We start from the raw sequence: 9,336 nt of genomic DNA, 5'->3' as shown, positions 1-9,336 counted from the left end.
TGTAACACCCCAACTCCTCCCAGAATTACGCCTCTTTGAATATGCAAATCAATATAAATCGCCCTTAAGGGCAGCCTTCTGTGAAAAGACAATGGGAAAAGCACGGGGGAAAATAAGAATTTCAGCGAATACCAAGTGGAGGCAAAGGAAAAACATACTATTTGTTTAATTAAACCGTGGTATAATCAACAAAAGGAAGTTAGTTGATCGAGTGACAGAGTGTGTTGGAGAAACTTGAAAGCTCAGATATCAAAGTCGCCGTGAAAAGGTGAGTCGTAGCCCACCGTCTGAGTGTCATATAAAAGCTTATTAGGGTACAGAGAAAAAAAAGGCACACAGTGGGGAAAAAGCACGAAATGTCCACTTCAATCTCGACATTTCCACTTTAATCACGTAGTTTATTTTGTCATTAAAGTAGAACATCATAAACTTCATTTTAAAATCGTTTAATTAACCAATTTCTCAAATCACATCGTAATTAAAGTAGCACGTTAAATGCTATGTGCTCTGTGTGTGAATCATTACTTGCTTCTTAAACCGGCTCTCTTCCTCCAACTGGACACAGAGTCCATGACATTCGTGATATTACAGCTCTCTGAATAACTAAAATACTGAGATGTATACGTGATATTATTTTCATGATGATAGTTAAAGCATGTTATTAAACCTGGGTTTTACAGCGCAGTGATTGTGTGCGACCTTCAATGAAATTATTTATTGCAGCAGTACTCAGGGGCGGCTCTATGTCCAATAGAGAAAGTCCAATGTCAATATGGTAGCTTATGCACGGTGGATGGCCACGTCTGTTACGGACACTGCATAGCCGCCTCGTGCTCATGACACAAGCATTTAACTTTTGTCGAAATTTGCCGCTGCGTTTTTAGCTGTGTTGTTATTTTCTCTTTCTGTTTTATATTCAATATATATTGGCGTAGCCGTCACTGCAGTCCTTGCTTTTCTTTCCCCAAGTAACCGATCACCACACAATCAGCTCTGTAATAGACGTTAAGCCATCTGTAAGTTTAGAGCGCCGATCCTTCAAAACGTTTAAGGAACATTGAAATATTTTCGTAGTACATGTTTAATTATTCTGTCCTTCACGACACTCCCAGTGAAGAATATAGATTATTTAAATGAAGTTAAAGTTTTATCTGTATAATTTAACAAACATATTTTGCTGCATTTCACCTTAAAAATGATATCGTCATCATATGTAAATACGCGCTTTATAAAGTGGCTCAGGTTGTGAGATATTATAACTGTAGTGCAAGTTTACAGTGAGGTGATTGTACTTATAAGTACAAACAGTTCTACAAGGAGCACTTGATTGGCTGCATTTAAAGTTCTTGGGATGAAACTGTTTCTGAACCGCGAGGTCTGTACAGGAAAGGCTTTAAAACATTTTGCAGTGGCTGAGACAGCGTGTCTTTAAAGCTGTATACCGATAATTCTCTTTCCGATCAGCTGCTGCTGTGATTCACACTCAGATACAGCGATATAAATACTCCGAGTCGTGCAGTGAGAGTAATATGGAAAAAGATGATCCGCTGTGGCAACTCCTAACGGGAGGAGCTGAAAGAAGAAGAAGGAGAAGAAGTGAGAGTAACAACGCTAAAGCAGTTATGGTATTTGGAATACTATGGCTGTTCCCTCTACCATTATATTGTTACAAGTTAATTACAATCAGATGCGTTACACTAATAAACAATATGCGGTTAGTTTCTGTGTATTTATAAAGCTGCGTCATGAAAATAAGGTGTAACCACACAGGAACAGTAGCACTGCTTTGACGCTGGGTGCCGCCAGTCTGCAAAACCGAGCGGAGAACTTGCGTACAACAAGGTATGAGGTACCGTGGAAAAGTGCGTGGCTTTACGCCAAGTGTAGGTTTTTTACATCGCAATCTGAACGTGGAAAAGTTCTTACGCAACATTTCTGTGCGTACGCACTGTTTATACATGAGGCCCCAGGCGAGTAGCAAGAGCTTCTGTTTTTGTCAATTGTCAGGTGTTGTTCAGTTGAAATGTGAGCTTTAGGCACATACAGCAGGAGTTTTTTTTGTTTGCTAAACCCTTTGGTGTCGCATGCACCACAAATGGCAGGCACTATGGATGAGTCTTTACAGTTCATCTGCGTTGTGCTTTTTGAAACCAAACAATTTGCAAGCACCATTATTCTTGAACAATACATTACTGCTGAATATTACAAACTTAACACATGCACGCTGTTTATGAAGACTTCACATTACGCCATGAAGGGGAACGGCTTTTTAAAACTGATGACACTTGTCATGCTTGCTTTTTCGTTTTGGACAACTGGGCACAGCTTTGATCGAAACAAGACGTGGTTACCTTTTCATTGGATTTTGAACATAGCCAATTAAGTGTATTTTGTAACGACGTGCCTTAGAAATGTAAAAGAATATGATTGTTACTAAATAAATTTTAAAGAGTATTTACATTTACGAATACTTCAAAAAGTACAGTTTGCCACCTTCCATCCTATGTTGGTCATGTCTGTGTCAAACGCTTCATCCTCCCCCATGGCTCACTATACAGTAGAATCCTCCCTTGCTTTCCTACTTTCTCTTCACGGTTGTTCTGTTTACCCACCAGACTTTCCTCTGGGCCTATCTTGTCATACACTTTCAGCATCTGGCACAGTGTGGAAACGTTACTTGCACCCTCTGGAAACGGCACTCCTGTATTTCATATCCCTGCTCTCTCAATAGGCGCCCAGCCCTGTGTGTTTTCTATCTGGCAGGATACAGGAATCAGTGTGCAGGCGACCTGTTTAATAGTTCGACACTGATAATGTTCCCATCTGTACAAGCACATTTTAATCTCTCTTGTTCTAGTTCTACAACTCTGATCGGTGCTCAGAACACGTGGGAAGTTCCCCTGGCTGCCCCCCAAGTAACTCATTGTACTTTCTGTTTTGTTCTTTCTCTTCCAAGGAAAAAAACCTGTCCCTCCTACCCTCTACTCTTTACTTTGCAAAGCATCTTATAAACCTCTGCCCTTGATTTCTCTTTGGTCCGGAGACCTTTCTCCTCTCTCCTCACCCCTCTCAGTTTTCACCACTGGAAAGTCTGGTTCTGCAAACCCAAATTATCAGCACACCCAGTTCAGAATTCTTGACAGACTTTATCCTACTCCCTGTAAGCGGCCTCACTGCTGATCCTCTCTGTCCTTTATCTTCCCTTGGTTTACCCGCCACTTTTTCTCCACATGTCCTCCTGTCGTTTCTTTTTGGACACACGTGTGTTACCTACTGTATTCCTAAAGGATTCCTGTGTTACCTCAAATTGTTCTTCTTTTAGACCTTTCCTGACTTCCACTCAGCCTCTCTGAATACAAGTTATACTGGCTGGGTACCCTGGCAGCCAAATGAATTATTGCTTCCCACTGGAAAACACTTGAATGTGTCGCTGTCGACGACTGGCAGGACTCCTTCTACAACTTCATGCTCTTGGAGTTGTCTGCGGTGCGCATTAATGGGCCTTCCAGTAATGTAATTGAAACCTGCTCTGCTGTGTCTCAATTGTGTAAATCTTGGCTTGACCTTTTTTCTCACTTCTTGGCTCAGGCTGGGTGGGAGTGGGTGGTCTGACTTCCTTTGTATTCTATTTTCACTTTATTGTTTATATCCTGTCATTTTGTTCTTTTTTTTAATAAAAAAATTGATGAGAAAAAAGTACAATTCCCTACCAAATCTACTCAAGTACAGTAGTGAAAGTAAATGTCATTTGTTAGTTTTCACTTCTGGGTTTCAACCCCTCTTTGACGGGTAGCGCAGTTAGTTTAATTGTATGTGAGCAGCTTCTAGGGTTGAATCTTTCTTACGTTTCGTTGAAAATGCCTCTTTAATAACAGTAACTGTATCCTGTACCATACACACGTGGACAAAATTGTTGGTACCCTTCAGTCAATGAAAGAAAAACTCAAAATGGTCACAGAAATAACTTTAATCTGACAAAAGTAATAGTAAATAAGAATTCAATGAAATTTAACTAATAAAAGTCAGACATTGCTTTTCAACCATGCTTCAACAGAATTATTTAAAAAAATAAACTCATGAAACAGGCCTGGACAAAAATGATGGTACCCCTAGAAAAGACTGAGAATAATGTGACCAAAGGGACATGTTAATCCAAGGTGTGTCCACTAATTAGCATCACAGGTGTCTACAATCTTGTAATCAGTCAGTGGACCTATATATAGGGCTCCAGGTAGTCACTGTGTTGTTTGGTGACATGGTGTGTACCACACTCAACATGGACCAGAGGAAGCGAAGGAAAGAGTTGTCTCAGGAGATCAGAAAGAAAATTATAGACAAGCATGTCAAAGGTAAAGGCTATAAGACCATCTCGAAGCAGCTTGATGTTCCTGTGACTACAGTTGCACATATTATTCAGAAATTTAAGATCCATGGGACTGTAGCCAACCTCCCTGGATGTGGCCGCAGGAGGAAAATTGATGACAAATCAAAGAGACGGATAATACGAATGGTAACAAAAGAGCCCAGAAAAACTTCTAAAGAGATCCAAGGTGAACTTCAAGCTCAAGGAACATCAGTGTCAGATCGCACCATCCGTCGTTGTTTGAGCCAAAGTGGACTTCATGGGAGACGACCAAGGAGGACACCATTGTTGAAAACAAATCATAAAAAAGCCAGACTGGAATTTGCCAAACTACATGTGGACAAGCCACAAAGATTCTGGGAGAATGTCCTATGGACAGATGAGACAAAAATTGAACTTTTTGCCAAGGCACATCAGCTCTATGTTCACAGACGGAAAAATGAAGCATATCAAGAAAAGAACACTGTCCCTTCTGTGAAACATGGAGGAGGCTCTGTTATGTTCTGGGGCTGCTTTGCTGCATCTGGCACAGGGTGTCTTGAATCTGTGCAGGGTACAATGAAATCTCAAGACTATCAAGGGATTCTAGAGAGAAATGTGCTGGCCAGTGTCAGAAAGCTTGGTCTCAGTCGCAGGTCATGGGTCTTGCAACAGGACAATGACCCAAAACACACAGCTAAAAACACCCAAGAATGGCTAAGAGGAAAACATTGGACTATTCTAAAGTGGCCTTCTATGAGCCCTGACCTCAATCCTATTGAGCATCTTTGGAAAGAGCTGAAACATGCCGTCTGGAAAAGGCACCCTTCAAACCTGAGACAACTGGAGCAGTTTGCTCATGAGGAGTGGGCCAAAATACCTGCTGAGAAGTGCAGAAGTCTCATTGACAGTTACAGGAATCGTTTGATTGCAGTGATTGCCTCAAAAGGTTGTGCAACAAAATATTAAGTTAGGGGTACCATCATTTTTGTCCAGGCCTGTTTCATGAGTTTATTTTTTTAAATAATTCTGTTGAAGCATGGTTGAAAATCAATGTCTGACTTTTATTAGTTAAATTTCATTGAATTTTTATTTATTATTACTTTTGTCAGATTAAAGTTATTTCTGTGACCATTGTGAGTTTTTCTTTCATTGACTGAAGGGTACCAACAATTTTGTCCACGTGTGTATTTACTTTCCTGTATACGACGTATAGGGAAAGTATTGGAATCCTCCAAAAATAAAATTTTTGAGATTTTGATGAATCTCGACATTTTAGACCTCCCTGAGTCCGAAAATACCATTTATTGCATTTATCTCTAGTAGGATTGACTACTGCAATGCGGTGTTCACTGGCTGTTCAAACTGTTCTTCATGCAGCCTCCAGTTAATCCAAAATGCAGCTGCAAAAATTATTACAAGAACAAGAAAATATGAACACATAACCCCAGTTCTTAAATCCTTACACTGGCTCCCAGTTAAGTTCAGGGCAGATTTCAAAATCCTCCTTTTAACATATAAAGCATTAAATGGCCAAGGTCCGGCTTACTTGTCTGAACTTATCATGACTTACAAACCTGAGCGCACATTAAGATCTCAAGATGCCGGTCTGCTTAGGATTCCAAGGATTAATAAAATAACAGTGGGAGGTCGAGCTTTTAGTTAAAGGGCCCCTAAACTGTGGAATGGTCTGCCTGCTACTATAAGAGATGCCCCTTCAGTCTCAGCCTTTAAATCCCAGCTGAAGACTCACTACTTCAGTTTAGCACACCCTGACTAGAGATGCTGATTAACTGTACAGACTGCATCTCTGTTGTTGGTCATTAGCACTAAAACATAAGTAACATGATAGTTAGAATTGGATACTAACCCTCACCTGTTTTGGTACTCAAATATGGCACTTGATGCCACTGCCCACCTGCCAAGTTGATTTGGTTGCCTAAGGTAAAGTCATCTCTGATCATTGGGTAGAAAGGGGTCCTTGATAACTTGAGTACACTTTCACGTTGGTCAACCAAATTTTGCATACAAGTATTAGGTACAAAATGTAGATTTCTATCACCTTTTGGCCTATTTCCACTAACTGGAAGTGGTACTTTACCTTTTATTCATGCAGGTGCAGAGTCCAATTTATTCAACTTTACTTTTATAATAATTATTCAATATATTATTCATTTGACTTGATTTGTTATTGATTGTTTTTTAATGTACATGATATAAAAATATAATCATTCTCTTGCGGTTTACTCCTCAGATATCCATCCCCATATCTGAGTACACAAGAAAGTCGAGGGGAGACCACTCACAATTTTGTAATAGAGTAGCTGGTTGCTCTGTAAAATGTTAGTTAATTGAGCATTTCCATGCCAGGTCTTGTTGTCTGTTGTTTGGGACTTTACCTGACGGCACCATTTCCCGAGTACAAAGAATGTCTTTAATCCAAACCTCCCCTTTACCTTTCTGGAATTTTCTTTTTTACCCTTGACCACTTTCCCCAAAATCTTCTACTTTAATGTTGCACTGCTGGATGGATTTTATTATTTCTTAATAATGGTTAAATATTTTATATATATATATATATATATAAATCTTATGAACACCAAGCGGTGCTCCATCTTCCCTGATGCCCAACACAAACATGCATGGACACAAAAGGCAACTCTTGTGGGAAACTCTTCTCACAAGTGTTTCTCACCACCACAGCCACAAGCACAATAAAGCTCCCTATTGCACAACTCTTTTCTTTCTTCTCCCACTGGTCACTGCCTCCTCTACTCCTCCTCAGCAAGAGCTGTCCACCTTCCTCATCAATGTGTCGCACTGGGCTCCTTTAGCTGTACCCAGGAATGATTCCGGGGCCATTCTGTTTCCTCGAGGAATCACTTTCAGGCCATAGACAAAGTAGGTTCTCATATGAGGACCATTACCACCTAGTGAATGGGGAATGGAACAGCTCCCACGTCCCAGCTTCTGCTGGTCCATCCAGTATTTTATACCGGCTGGATGCAGAGTTATCTTTTTGTCCTGCCAGCCAATCCATCCATTGCTCCTTTCTGGCCTCCTGTCCAGGTAATAAAGCAGGGCCATGATGCCCAGTGTTCTGCCACTCTATGTGCTGCTTTTCCTTTTCCTTGCTAGCCTGTATTAATAAGGATCTTTACATCCTTGTTCTTAGTCTTCATTACATTATCCCTTGAAACTGATTTGTCTATAGCACCCCCTTAAAAAAAAAAAAGAAATAATATAAAATCAGCTGCTGGTTCTTGTTTGCCAGTCCATCCTCTGCCACGCCTCAGGTTGTTACAATATAAACTGGTCAGCCACAGCATTCAAACCGCTGACAGGTGAAGCGAATCACATTTCTTATCTTGTCACAATGCCACCTGCCAAGGGGTAGCATGTGTCATGTGGCAAGTGAACTGTCCATCCATTCTTGATGGTAAAGTGTTGGAAGCAGAAAAACAGGCCAGCGTAAGGACCTGAGTGACTTTGGCAAAAGTGTGATGGCTCGACAACTGGGTCAGAGCATCTCCAAAATGGCAGGACTTGTGGGGTGCTCCCAGCATGCAGTGTACTCATTAAAGTGCCAGGAAGGTTCTTCACAGCGAACCATTTTTGGCTGCCAAAAAAATCCACCTACATAAAGGTTCCAGAAAGAACCTCAGTTTATTTAGATCCATAACAGACTCCATACAATAAATAATCATAAAGAGATGGCAGCAGATTTGTGAATTCCCAGTGGGTCCTTATTTTAAAAGGACTCTTCTTGCATACAACCACACAGGTTAAGTTTCATTTTTTAATCTGTTACTGTCCTTCTAGTAAGCCTACCATAAATTTAAAGATTTAATTATTTTTTTATACATAATGTATTAAGAAGTTTTTCAAAGCACAAAGAACCAACTTTATATGCAAAGAATCCCTTTCCGGAATGAATTGGTGCTTTCTGCAAGGAACCATAAATGCCATTAAGGAACCAGTAATTTTAAAAGTGTGGTTAGTACCACTACCAACAGTGGTCCAAGGATGGACAACTGGTGAACCAGCGACAGAGTCATGGGCACCCAAGGCTCATTGATGTATGTTGGGAGTGACAGCCAGACTGTCTAGTTTGAGCCCACTGAAGAGCTACTGGGAGACAAATCAGTGAAAAACTCCATGCTGGCCAGGAGAGAAAGGTGTCACAGTGTGGTCACTACTTGCTGCGTAGCCACCAGCTGGTCAAAGTGCCCATGCTGACCCCTGCCCATTGTCAAAAGCACCTACAATGGGCATGCAAGTGTCACAACTGGACTATGGAGCAATGGAAGATAGTAAGGTCTGGTCTGAAAATTCCCTTTTTCAGCCCAGTGCGTGTGCATCAGGGAAGAGATGGCAGCAGGATGCACTTTGGGAAGAAGGTAAGATGGCAAAGGAAGTGCAATGCACTGGAGAGTGTTCTGCTGGGAAACCTTGGGTCCAGGCCATCATGTGGATGTAACTTTGACAAACACCACCTACCTAAAGATTGTTGCATACCTCATCCACCTCTTCATGGCAACACTTTTTCATGGCATGGCAACACCGTAAAAATTGTTCAGGAATGGTCTGGAGATCACGACAAACAGGTCAAAGTGTTGACTTGGCCTGCAAATTCCCCAGATGTTAATCTAATCGAGCATCTGTGGAACGTGATGGAAAAACAAATCTGATCTATGGAGGCCTTACCTTATAATTCACAAGAGTTAAAGGATCTGCTGTTAATGTCTCCGTGCCAAACACCACAAGGCATCTTCTGAGGTCTCATGGAGTCCACACCTCAACAGGTCAGTACACGGAAATGGGCGTGGGGGCTACACAATATTAGGCAGGTGGTTTTAATGTTGTGGCTGCAGATCCCATTTTTATTTAAATATTTAAATTGAATTCTCTGAATTTCTCTTTATACTCTAATACTTGTTAACGCTGAAACTTCCTGCATTGGCAAAACATGTAGACAGATGTCATTAAAGCCA

The sequence above is a fragment of the Polypterus senegalus genome, chromosome 8, assembly GCF_016835505.1.
Source record: "Polypterus senegalus isolate Bchr_013 chromosome 8, ASM1683550v1, whole genome shotgun sequence".
Taxonomy (NCBI): Eukaryota; Metazoa; Chordata; class Cladistia; order Polypteriformes; family Polypteridae; genus Polypterus; species Polypterus senegalus.
Note: the sequence above shows the minus strand (reverse complement) of the source record.